The sequence below is a fragment of the Stegodyphus dumicola genome, chromosome 2, assembly GCF_044657685.1.
Source record: "Stegodyphus dumicola isolate Sdum_Otavi_A_Nest chromosome 2, ASM4465768v1".
NCBI lineage: Eukaryota > Metazoa > Arthropoda > Arachnida > Araneae > Eresidae > Stegodyphus > Stegodyphus dumicola.
The window spans coordinates 246,643,344-246,657,702 of NC_140769.1; the positions used below are offsets into that span (position 1 = coordinate 246,643,344).

Genomic DNA, 14,359 nt, shown 5'->3' on the forward strand with positions numbered 1-14,359 from the left:
GATGGTCGGCCAGGTCTTCTTATATCCTGAATCATATGATTCTTTTTATATCGTTTAATGATATTGAAAATTGTTGAATGACTCAAGTTAACTGTTTCAGCAGTTTTTATAATAGATTTTCCCCGTTCAATATGCAAATTAATAACTAATTTTCGAATTTCGAGCAGAGTTTCTTTTCGTTTAGCATTCATGGCTGCACAGAGCTAAAAAACAGAAAAATTCCCAAACAAATTGGAGCGAAATACTGCGGACGATTTTATAAATTATAGCCAATTGCTTTTGAGTAAAAATAAAAAACCCCAAAAATATTTTTATTGTAGTACGTAGTAGTATCTAATGGTGTCCCATCACTTATGTGAGCCATTTTTTGCTCCGTTCTAAACAATTGTATTTTTATTAAATTAATATTTTAATATTATGAGAAAATGTATGTTATGTAATAATTGTTATTAAATTTAAGTATGAAACACACCCACAAAAATTGTTTACATGTTCTTTTAATTTATTTTATTACCTTTTCCTTTCGTAAAGCACAAGTGACCCATCACTTTTGTGAGACACTGTATATTCCTCATTCCATTAATTCACTTCTCACTTCGCGGCAAGGCAAAAATGCGTAAAATCTCATAACGTCTTCACTGAAAACTGTCAAATGCGGAAAAATATAAAACACTAAATACAGGTGAAAAAATCTAAAAAAGTAATTTTTAGAATTAAGATTGGAGTTTCTAAGCAAAACACGGCCTCAGGTGCAAAAAGACAGATTTTCAGCGACTTTACCGCTCGGCAGCTGGTGTCCCCCCCCCTGCCAACACGAAGGCTCGCTCTTATGTAATAATTAAATAAACAGAATTTTTCTATTCTGTATGATCACATGATTTCAATCAGGACTGAAAGAATCCCCCCCTGTGGTTTTCATTACACTTTGAATCTACCAATCTGGTATCGAATAATTCCTGTCCTGGGAGAGGCGAAGTGTTTTTTCGATTGAGAAGTGCTATTCCAATACATACTACATTTTCTTTTCGCTGTTTTCATATTCAGCTTTTTACTGTAAATTCATTGCTTTCAAAAATATTTTGAATACCATTTCTTAAATTAATTTAATAAAATTTTTTTCGAAACAATGTTACTGTATCATTTTATCTTTAATGTATTTAAATATCAACAGAAAAACTGAAACCAAATGCAAATTTTACTGAATTTAATTTTACTGTAAAAAGACAGAAAAGAAGAAATCCGGATAATTAAAGTTCCGGACATCAGAAATGCGGATAATTGAAATTCTGCTGCGTATTTCTAATTTCAGGAAACGTAACTTTATTCCCGATGGAGGGATACTTCATTCTCGACGAAATTTAATGATAAATTTAAAACCAAATTACCATTTCTGTCAGCATTTCGCAGTTAACTCCACCACACATCATCGCCGTCCGCTTTCAGGCAAACACACAGCCGTGGGGCGCAAAGGCAACTAAACTCACACCAAGATTTAAGCAGAAATCGGAACGCGTCGTAATTGTAATCCCGAATTTTATCGGAAAACAAACTTTTCTCGCTTCGGATCCAGGATTTAACAATAATTCGGAAATCCCGGGCCGTCAAAACGGTCTAATTAAGAATCGCTTCGACACGGGTGGAAAGACGACGAGCGAGAGCCCTAGCACTTTTCTGGAATTTTCCTTGCGAGTCATTATTTGGGACTTAAAATTTTGGCATCGTTAGGGGTGGTGTGTGTCGTAACGAGAAGTCGCCGAAGTGAGGGGTTGTTCTCGCAGGCTAATTACTTTAACTCCGTAAGCTTAAAATAATTAATTGAGAGTATATGGCTGTCGTGCAAAAATTGAACGATGATTTGAATTTTCGACTTTTCTAAAGCTCGGATGCGTGATTTGGTTCTACTTTTTTCATAAAAAAATTAATCTCGTACTTTTAAGGGGGAAAAATCGCCATTCTTCGCTGTAGTAATTATATCGAACTTCGCTAAGCAATTCCTTTTTTCTTTTTCTTTTTTAAATATATTTACGCAATATTTGATGCAAAACACGAGTTTGTGCATATACAGTAAGACCCCGCTTAACGCGGGGGATACGTTCCATCAAAGTAGAGCGTAATGCGAAACAGCGCTAAACGAGGCTATCTTTACATGTAAATATTGGGGTTAGGGGAAGATGGCTAGGAAATTGGTTAGGTATTAAATTTAAAAAGTATGTTTTTTTAATAAAAATAAAACCAAACATTTATTTCTTAAAGCCCAAATTAATACCACATTATTATTTCTTGCAAAAATAAAAACAAAATATAAATAACAAAACGAATATTCTTAAAAAAAACAAATAAAATTCTAAGTCGGTCATATTTAGTTAGCCTTCCGCGTTTTCAGTGTTCTGCCTTTTTGTGACAAAAGCATCTAATGTTGTTTGCCTTTTTCTTTTGCGTTGTTCTCTTAAAAGTTCTTCATAAACGGATAGAGCATCTCTAACACCACGCCTTACTTTTGAGCTCCTGTCAAAATTCGGATCATTTTCAATGAATTGATCCATTATTTCAGTTATGGTAGACAAACTCCTTTTTACAAACGCCATCGAAAGTTCTTTTTGCTCTTCTTCTGAATCACTGCTGTCAACATTTTTGTTTTCTTCTTGTTCAGTTAATTCCTTGAGCTCATCATTAGAAAGACTAGCCGCTGTTTCTTGAATTATTTCTTCGACATCTTCCACATTTACCCCTTCAAAATATGTCTGTACAATACCGCACCAAACAAGAAATACAAGTACACTCGTTCGGATATGTATTTGAAACCTATCGCTGCATAATATTTCGGGGAATCCCCGTATGCTGCGAGCGATTTCGTGGAATCCCCGGGTTGAAATAAAAGAGCGCTAAACCGAAATAGCGGTATACGAAACAGCGTTAAGCGGGGTCTTACTGTATTATTTTCGAGACAAATTTTTTTTTTTTTTTTTTTTTTTTTTTTTTTCTGTGGGGCATTGTTTACACTACGCAAAAGAAAAAGGGGGTAGTTATATATTTCCTGTTCTACTGGGCCATTTGATAAAATTCAAATTGCGTTTTTCATGTCTCGAAAGCGCAACTTCAGATATATATTATATTTATATATAGCATTGTTCTAACATAGGTATTTTGGCACAAAATCGGACTTTTTCTGAAATATATGTCTCTCGCACTGTGATAAAACAACGGTACCTAGACCCATCCAGTTTTGAATGACGTAATCCTACTTAGGGGCATTTGAAAGCCCAAATTTGGAATTTGTTTTACTACCGATTCTATATTTTGTAAAATTTTGACGAATTTTTGATGAACAAACTCAACGATTTAAAAGCGAGCCATGACAACACTCTACGGGGGGGGGGAGGAACCTTTTTATCTCTAGCGCGCGGAACTGAACTGTGTATCGGAAATTGTAAAGATAGGCTCATTTTAAAATTATTTTGCGACATTGCTGTTGAACTGATTTTTATGGTTTAAGATTATATGGAACATGATATTTAAAATGAATAAAGATAACACACAAAACGTTAAAAAAACGCCCCTTTGGACGTAATTTAAAATCTGAAACCTTTCAGATTTTCCTTTTTCATTTTGTGAATATAGTATTTTCAACGGTTTCCCAATTTTGTTGCATCCATCTATTTAAAAGTAAGGACTAGCTAACAAGGAATTAGTATATAGTATATAATTATTCGAATCAACTGTTGTGTTGTGATTGATTCACGTGAAGCAAGGTTGGGTTTGCAAAACTCAACAGATCTTAACTCCTGATACTATAAGTAAATAGATCGTATGGCAATAATGAAGAGGAATGCGTAATCCAGCAACTACCACAGTTGCTTTTGGACTCCTTTTTCTTGCCTACGCGGACGAGACCTGCATATCCATTTCAGTTTCGAATCACATTTTAATTTCATGAGATGATTATTTCGAGCCCAGTTTTTCCTCGTCAAGAACTCTTTCTTGAAGAAACATGACAGCCACTTTTTCATTTTTTTACAAAGCCCTGGTTGGGGAAAACAAAGTTGTTCTAGTTTGAGGTAGAGTGTGGATTACTGATCAGTTTGCGGGGGGGGGGGGAGTAACGTGATCCTGCGAGCAGTTGTTAAAAGCAGTTACGACCAAACAAAGAGTGAAACCGATTTGGTGAAACCCTGACGCTGAAGAAAAGCGCCAAAACAAAAGAAGCGCCAAGTGTGGAGCTTTAACTGAAAAATACCTGAAAAATTTTTACAGCTTTTCATATATAGTTCTTTTTTTTTTTTTTTTTTTTTCGCGTTCCCGAATGCCAGAAGAAAAATCCCCAAATGCCGTTTTAATCTGACGTCTCCAACGAACTTTTTAAAAATTATTTTAATTTGTTTATTTATTGCAATTACAAACGTATATTTATTGCTTTTTATGTGATTTAAATAAAAATGTAAGTTTAAATTGGAAATTTTGAAATATTTCTTACTCCACATTTATTCAAAAATAACGTCGCTATAAAAATGATACATGCAAAAACGAACAGTTTCTGCTATTCCAGAAAACATGCCTGACAATCGGTTATCCGAAATTTCCTTCTTTCAATTACTTCGGATAAACTGGGTTCTGCAGTTAAAAATAAATTGTTTGTAGCCTGGGCTTGAGTACGTGATAATTTCGTGAAGACCGCGCCTCTACCCTGAGGTGCACATAAGAAACTCTTTAAACAACATGCACAACATACAACAACATACAGCATGCACATAAGAACAATATACAACATGCATATAAGAAACTCTTTGAACACTGTTTTAACACTATTCGAACAGTTCAGCACTGTATGATGTTCCTATAAAACATATGATTTCTTCGTTTCCCCCCCCCCTTTGTAAAAGTAATCAGAGGTGTAGCTAGAGGAAGCAAGGGGGTGAAGCGTCCAGGGGGAGCCAAACTGATGTTACGAAATTTTAGAATTGAATATTTTCCATTCTTAGCAATCAGGAGGGGCGCAAAATCTTCAGCTGCCCCTGGACGCTGAAAACCCTAGCTATGATTGCGAAAGTAACAAATTGTTTATGTTGTCTTTGTAAATAAATTTAAAAAAAAAAAAATCTAAAATGCTCCTTAAGCTTTAATACTTTAAATCAAAACTCTAATTCTTTACGCGCAAATTTCGAAATTGTTATTAAAAGGTGTTTCATCAGATTAATAAATGAGTATGGTGAAACAATGACACCTTCGAAGTAAAAATCTTCCTAGTTCTAATACTGCACATGTACTTTTGCAAATTTATATTAAAAAAAAACATTAAAAATAAGCTTTCAAGTTATTCATTAAAACTTTCATAAATTGATGGCTATTTGTAAAAAAATAAAACAAAATGATAACCCGACTTTTTCTCTTTCGCATTATTTCATTTGTGATATTTATTTCGTTAGATTGTTTCCCTGTTTTCAAAAACATTTGCTGTTTTTATATATGTGTGCACGTTTCTCATTTTCTCTTTTGAATCTACGAGTCGATGGAAGGGGAAGGGGTTAGACGTTGCTGTCGCAAAGAGAAAGGCCTGCGAAATCTGGCAGCACTGCATGACGGACGACGTCACACTGAGAGCGACGTCATTGTGACGTCACGGAAGACCTCGCGTGTTTACCCGCTGTTTCTATCAGCTCTGTTCGCGGGAGGTGGGCATAAAAAATGTCTTCGTTTTCTCAGTCTGGTACTGATACTGCAAAATTGCCCGAGCTACGCGAAATTTTATTTTCTCATGAATTCAAGGGAATAATTTTACTATTATTTTGCCCCTTTCTGCCATTTTGCCACTTACAAAAAGTTTTATAACTCCATTTAAAGTTATTCATCTAAGACCGCGTCTTTAAAAATCAGTCCACCCTCCCCCCGAAAAAAAAAAGAGAACAAACTTGTTGCTAGGCGGTAAGCGAACAAACGATTATTCTGTGTTAAGAAGCGAGGCGTTAGAAGCATATTTTATTTATTTACATTGATGGTGCAGACGTTTGCCGAAATTATCAATTATATATATCGTAAATTTTATCGATTGAATATATTATAACACATAAAATAGAGTTATAAAAGATAACTAAATTGCTTTTAAGTCACTCAGTCTCTTAAGCAATTTCCAGTTTTAATCTGAAACAGAAAGTCATACTGCAAGAAATGAAACGCTAGCGAAAACTGGTACTTTCCCGAGTAATGTGAATGTTAAATTAAGGATATTATGCAAGGATTTATGTTTTTTAATGGCAGCACTTCATCATCATCATCATCATTATTAATGACTTCGGACTTCCTGATGCATGTACATTTCTGTACTTTTCCTAGTAACAACTGGGTGTTGCCATTCAAAAGTTGCGAAATATTTTCACTGCAACCGTAACTGTGAGAGCTCTGCTCTTTTAAATCCTCACAATCACGAACTCATACGATCAAATAACAATATCTGAAATTTTATTTCGATTGGTTGAGAGGATAAGGCGCTAGGGGTTCATATAGCAAGGAAGTCTTTTTGTGTGTGTGTGTGTGTATGTGACCTCACTGTATACATATTTACATACATTTCGTGCGTTTTAGCAGACGAATTCCATGTATGAATTTCATTCATGTGAACACGTGATAAATGTATTTTTGACATCATGGATTGTTCTGAAATCGTCTCAAAGAAACTGGCCCACTCATAACTGCCTTCAGGATTTGTCGAAAATATCAGAATTTTCACACATGCAGTGTTTTCGAAGGTCAAATTTATATTAGTAATATTCTCACATAGTTTTATTAATCATGATCTAATAATCATGTAAAAATTATTAATCTAACCTCACTGAAATTTGAATGTGATGAATTTCCAGCTTCATGAGATCTCTGCTTCACTGTTTTCATTAACCTATATTACATTACGATAGAGGTTTGTCATTTTCCCTACAGACATTTCGAAGCTTAAAAGGCGCATACTTGAATCTTAAAACTTCAGTTTACACAAAAGTTATTCTGCATGGATCAGTTGTAAAATTATCAATAGTTTAAAAGTATAAGTTGTGCTAGGCCTAACATGTCGGCTATTTGTTTACATTTGAAACTCTTATAAGTACAGTTCGACCGTCTCAGACGCGATCTTGGCTGGCATTCTGCCAAAATACATCCAAAAGGGGAGTTATCACTTGCTGCGACGAGAAAAATCACGTAAAAAACTTCCGGAAAGACAGAATTAATATGCTCGAGGGGGAAAAAGTCCCCATCTTTCCACCCTATTCTGAGAATAATCCATTCCGAATGACGCATGCGTGTTTACGCTTATGGTCGCGGATGAGGCGGTCGAACTATAGTATACTGAATCAAGTCAGTTGATGCACAAACTTTAGTGTCTTTTTGTCAAGTCTTGCTAGGAATGTTTTGCACACCGAAAATTTTTTTCTATCTTGCGTAATTGCTTCTTTGTCCGTAGAAACCAATTTTAATTGCATTTTTTTAAATTCTTTTAGGTGTTTTTAAATGTATTTGGTGTTCTGATTTATTTATTTATTTATTTTTACAATTTTTAATGAAGAAGTTTTGAATTTTTATATAATTTTGCCTTGCCGCTAAGTGAAAACTGATATGAAAAATATATCTCTAAGGAAATTCAAGGAAATAAGTTTAAATGAAGTGCAGCAAAACGTGTGTATAATGCAATAGGTTATACAAAGAAATCATGTGGTGTCAACATCAAATTTTTTATATCTTATTTTTCGAATTACAGGGTATAACATTGCTTCTTACCCTAAAAACGGTTGTTTGAAAACGTTAATTAATATTTATAAATGTTGTTTATAATATAAATATAACGCAACATGTATAAATAATATATATATATATATATATCATTTGAGAAATTTCAGATAAAGATAGTACATATTATTAAAGTCGTGCAATATGCTGCAAAATTAATTAAATAATTATGAGATAATTATTAAATATGATTTAATTATACACAACATTACTATCCATTTATTGCTGCGATCATTATATATATTATACCATTATATATATTATCTACTTTTATGCATCGAATTTACACCATTTTTACTATTTAGAAAAGAAATTTCTAAAAGCATACATCATGTAAAATTTACTTATTAATCATTCTAAAGCTTATTTCTATTGAAAAAGTATACGCCCTCTACTGCCAGCTAAGAAAACTAAATCTTCACGTTTTAATTGGAATTTAAGCAAAGAAACAAATACAGGTATTTGCCATATACGCTTCGAGAATTTTTTTTCTTCTTTGTAACTCTACATTTTGGACCCTAGCTATGTTCTAAAAGAATGCTAGGAATGTTTTGTTGCTATCTGCGACAGTTAAACTCAAATAAAAATTCACCTATCTGAACATTTCAACATGTATTCTATAAAAATCCATCATAATACAATGGTTGTAATAATCGGCTAGTGAATGAATGCGGTTTCGACGTGACGCACGCGAAAACTAAAGCGGAAATGACATCAGAAAAAAAGACTCGTGATTCCGATAAGAATAAACACGAGTGTCAGATAATCACAGTGAACAGGCAACCTAACCCTCCAAAATTCGCAGCTGGTGTGTGGAGAGCCTTGAATGTGAGATTCTGTTATTCATTTACAATTACTCTAACATTTATCCCAAAATATATACTACTTCTGTTTCAGAAATAACTTTTTGCAGGCTACATTCAAGTTTTTTTAGCCTTCTATTAAAAGCAGATATTCTTCTCCTCGCCTACGAAATTTTAGAAGCGTGCTTTACAATTTAGAAAAATTATACTTAAGATATTAGTCGTCCATTTGAAAAATTCTTTTAAATATTAAACATTAGTCGCTTGTGCGGCTAGCCGCCCAAAATAGCTATTTCGAAGAATTAAAAATATATAATTATTTTAACTAATCCAGCTAATGTCATTTCACCTGTCCAGTTAGTATTTAATCGTAATTGCAATAAATCTGCATTTTTTGATTTTATGTCTCTTAATATGTTAATTAATAACAGAATAAATTTGGAAAAAAATATAATTTAACGCTTTGCTGAACGAAAATAAACTGCCGCGCGGAAGATAAAAATATTTTAACCCGGGCAGTCGCAACCCTTTTTTTTAATCATTGAGTTTCTTGATTAAATTAGAAAGACAGCTATATTGCGTTTTGCTGACTGGCAACACTCTTCTTTTATGCAGCAACGTTTTCTAATTAAATTTAAAACATATTTAGCTTTTCCGAATGGCAATGCGTGAGAAATTTAAAGCTTCCTTTCTAAAGCTTTTATATCACTGAAACTATCTCTAAAGGTTTTATATAGCTGAATTTTAAATCGAAAGTTTGTTAAATTCGTCCAAAGTATAAATAAAAATCAAATTCGAAATTGAAAAAATAGATTTCAAAGTGTACATCTTGGAATGGAAGACTGTGCTCAAAACTTGATGGTTCCGTCATTTTCCAGAATGCGATTAAATTCAAAAGACAAATATATTGCATTTTGCCGAGTGGCAACCACCTTTATGCAGTCGAACTTTCTTATTAAATTGGAAATGTTAATATTACTCTTTGCAGAATAGCAACACACAGTTTACAAAGTTTTTGATCATCGCAGATAATTTTTTTTTCCCGTACAGTGTTGCCATTGCTTCCTTTAAAATAATTGAGTTTGTTAATCAAAAATTCGTTAAAGTTTTACAAAATATGGAAAAGATAATAAAACAAATTGGAAATTCAATATTCGGTCTTCCAGGTGCCACGTTCGGGTCGAGGACTAAATTATTCAAAATTGGATGGCTCTGGGTACCGTCGTTTTTTCACAAAGCCAGAAAAATACATACATTCCCGCAGATTCTACATTACTTAATTTCTTGAAATATAATACAGGGCGATAATATTTGGTGGCAATTTGAAAAGCCGTTTATAAGGATTCAACACAAAATGTCGTTTCGAAACTAATATCCCATTTGGGACTAACGTCCCCTTTCGGCTAATAAATAAATAAAAATTCGAAATTTAGGCTTCGAGGTGCACATATTCAGATGAATGATTGCATTTATTTAACATTTCGTGGCTCTATGTGCCCCCCTTTTCCGAGAAACATACATACGTACAGATTCTTTAACATTTAGTAAACATTTTTATGCGTGATTAAAACAGCTGTTATAAACGGATAACTTTTCGTTTTACATGTTCTTCGTATTCGTATTTCGGGTTCCCGCGCGTTCGCATTTCACATTCCATCACGTACTCCATTGCAAAAACTTCTTTTTTCCCCCTTAATGTCCCCCCTAAAGATGTAACCATGAATTCTGTTACGCCGTGGATACAAAATCTAATTTATATATGATCATCATCGTGCAAAAATGTCCAATCTTAAATTTTCGAATTGACTTTTTCTAAAGATTTAAAAATATTATTTTATTGTAGTTATGTTAGGTTTATTTTAGATGCTTGAAAGAACTCACTATTACGTGTTCAATGCTGAATATATATTGCAAATTGAGGAATATATAAAGAAACTGGTTTCTGACGCGGCATTTGAACATACCCAACATGCGAAATTACGATAAAAATTAATGTCCTGATTGCAAATTGGGCTAAAAATTTTCAAGCAGGTACATTTTTATCTTTTTCCCTAAGAGCAAACAGTATTTAAGTATGAAAATATCTTGCTGATGAATAATTGCTTTTCACAGGGGCCTTGAATGTCATGAGAAGTGTGTAAAATTACCAGTTTCGAATCAGGAGAACAAAATAACTACATTGTAAATGTAGAAGAATTAGTAAAATATTTTGATATCATTAGATAATTGAACCACGTGACATTTATTTTTTTTAACTTGGCTTAAAACTTAATTTTTTAAACTTAGCTTCAAAATAAATGGAGGAAAAAATTATCTATAGAGTTAGATTTTTAAATATATAGAATTTTCGAATTATATTAAATATTATTTTATTTTATTTATTAATATTATTTTATTTATTTATATTATTTATATTATTAAATATTATTTATTTATTTCTAATTATTTTAAATATATAGCATTTCGAACAGCTTGAATCTATAAACAATATGCAACGATAGGTGATCTGTAGTCAAAATCTGCAACATTAAACTTATCTGCAGAATATTTTCAACACTTTCAACTTCTCTAAGGTGTTATCCACAGTTCAAGATTTCGGTCTTTTGCGGAGATGGTCACCTTAGAGGGAAGATGTTCAGTACCGATGTTTATTTACGTTATTAAAAGTATTTATCCTTTTAAAGGTCGCCGTTTTATAGAGGAAATCACTCCTACAGAAGCATTCACTGTGTTTTCCATTAAAAAAATAAACGTTTTCTAATTAAATAACATTAATTAACTAATTAAATAACCTTTGGGAGTAATATAAAATCTGAAAGCATTCAGATTCCCCCTCCCTAGAATTACTTTTTTTTTTGTTTGTTATATATTAGCATATTTTAAGCAGTAACTCATCTAAAAATATGCTATTAAAGTACGAAAATCTTTTGCTTAATAATCTGAAAGGATTCAGATTTTAGCGAGCACCCAGAGGAGCTCTTAAAGTTTTATATGGCCTATATATAATATAGAGATGGCCCAAGCATAATATTGAAATATTTTATAGGATATTATATGAATATGCATTTAGACTAGCATGGGAACCTTATAAGTCTTCTGTATATTAAAAAAACTAAAAAAAATATGTAAAGTAATTTCATACAAATATTTTATGTTTTAATTAGATATATCATGACCTAAATGCATTATTTACGAGATTTAAAATCATTTATCAGATTAAAATGCAACAGCATGATATATAGAAGGGTAACATGTGAATTTTAACACAATCTGTTTCACATTTGATTTTAATTTTGTGATGCATATTAGAAAACTGCGAACTTGAATTTACTTTTGTTTCTGCTCTGGTTGTTAAATTCAAACTAGAGCGCGTAAAAAGCGGCCTTACCTCTTTCCGGTTGACGTCACAAACTAAGATACAGTGGTAATGAATATTTAAACACCTGTTGCCAAATATAGCTTGTTATTGCTCTAAATGCTTATAAAAACTGTAAAGGAAATCAAAATACAGAAAAGACTTTTTTTTTTTTTTTTTTGCAGACGACTCAGCTTTTGAAGTAGACTGAAACACATAGAAATGTTTTCTCGACTTCCTTTAAATGACACAACTAATTAATTACTTAATAACGAAGTAAACCGAATTTACAATTGTGTTAAAAACATCCATATTTTTTAACGCTGTTGTTCATATTTTTCAATACGTAACATAATTCATATTTTTGTTACGTTCTGTAAACTAAAAATGCTTAAGTTCTTGGTTTCCGTAGCAAATGTGAAAGTAATAATTTTCTTCTCATTAGTATATTTTAAGGTATCTTATTATTTTGCTTATCATAAATTTATAAATATGATCTTAGAAAGAATAATAATAGTACCCTCACAGTTCTTGCTAATTATTTAAAATTTATAAATTGTTACTGTAAATATGAATTATTTTCCTTTAAGATATTCAAATACAGGGTTGACAGAAAACAGAAGAGAAAAGAAACAAATAAATCTGATAAAAAATGGGTGAGATTATTATAAAATATTACAAAAGTCAGTTTGTTTTAATTTAATTTTACTTGTTTGTTACACGCTAATAACCTAACTGAACTCAAACACCTGTCTGTAGTAGTTCCCTCTACACGTATAGTATTTTCTTTGTTGTTGCGAGGTTTAATATCTCTAGATTGGCAACAGAAAAAATGTAAACAAAAAAAGAGTTCACTTTGATGTCGCAACTGCAAAGTCTTCTTTTATTATTGTGAATTAAATTATTCTGGAATTATCATTTAAGTTATTAAATCATACCATATATTGGTTCAAAATAGCGTCCACAACATGCCTACAAAGGTTAAGTTTACTGTAAACAGTAAATGTTTAAAATATTTAAAAAATTGTAAACGCTTTGTAAAACTATTTCATTATAGATTAAAATAACACGTTAAAAGTAGTTCCATAAACCTAATATACAAAAAGGAAGCGTGATAGTTTTAAATTTTAAATTAGATAAAAATTCAAAAGATATTTTACTGAACAATGTTAAACTGTTATAGTTAACTACAGTAGCAGAAGTTAAATTATATCGAAAAAATATAAACTAAATACTATATCTGTTCTTTCTATAAATTCATTCTAAGATATGATTTTCAAACTTCTTGATTAAAAATTATATTTTAAGTCAAGCATTTTATATATTCAAAATACAGCATTTAGAAGACAGTTTAATTTCTTATTTGCATAAATTCAAAAAATAAAAAAGTAATTCAAGCATTTCTTAGGATCATGTATTTCTGTTTGATATACTTCAAGTAAAATTATTATTTACAAATTATTAAGATTTTTGCAAACGATTATTCCTCTAGAGCGAGGATACATAAATATGACGATAAAGCATCTTTTATTACAGTTTGCAAAACTGCATATATAATCGGAGTAATAACACATGACAAAATGAGGAAAAAGAAATGACTAAAAAATAAATAATGAGAACATTTTACATATTTTAAAAATGAATGATATTAAATAACAAAAAACTGAAGTGAGGAGATGAAGTAAAAATGCGTCATTCTTGTAATATTTTGCTGTCATCGTTAAGTTCTTTGACGGCGAACCTAAACTTGTTATGCAAAGTAACGTAACTAGGAATGTAAACACATTACAGATCAAGCGTTATTTTTTTAATAGCTGATATTTAAAACGTATTATTTCTTACTGAGAAGGTACGAAAATACAGCGATGTATATTCAATAGGTTAGTTAGAAAAAGGTAAACAGAAAATCCCGGTTCGTTCCGCCCGATTACTCTTCGCTTTTCCGAGTGACATAAACAGAATGAAAAGGAAACGCACTTCTTGCGAGCGAAACCCCGCCTACATAACCTTGAGCGGCCACGTGACGTCACACCGTTTAACTTTCTCTTTCGGTGCGGTTGCGGATAAACGCCACATTGGGTCGAGCGTATCCCAAGCGAAAACTGGGTTAAATGTAAGAGTTCGTCTCATTACTAAATAAATAAATAAATAAAATAAAAGCAAATAAAACAAAAACTTCCCTCACGGAATAATACATAACGAAAAAATGGCAGAAAGTGCTTTTTTCCCCGTCTTTGTTGGATTGAAGTGCCGGTTTGTTGTTCTTGTTTAGCTGAGTAAAAGATTTCCTGGGGCGGTAGGAAACGAGCTATATATACAATAAATAAAAATATACGTGCAGCAGGTGAATTCAGAAGAAGAAAAAGAAATAAATAGCACTGGGATTTACCTAAATATGTTCAATTACATTAAACAGAAATGATGCATTCTGCAATTA

General features: G+C 32.0%; 1 long non-coding RNA gene across 1 annotated transcript in view; it reads left to right on the plus strand.

Annotated features, from left to right (window-relative positions):
* The first annotated feature begins 8,524 nt into the window (after positions 1-8,524).
* LOC146998918 (uncharacterized) overlaps positions 8,525-14,359 on the plus strand; it is a 143,407-nt gene continuing 137,572 nt past the window's right edge. Inside the window, exon 1 of the long non-coding RNA XR_015039363.1 lies at positions 8,525-8,592. This is a non-coding gene — a long non-coding RNA (uncharacterized LOC146998918). The remainder of the gene's footprint in view (positions 8,593-14,359) is intronic.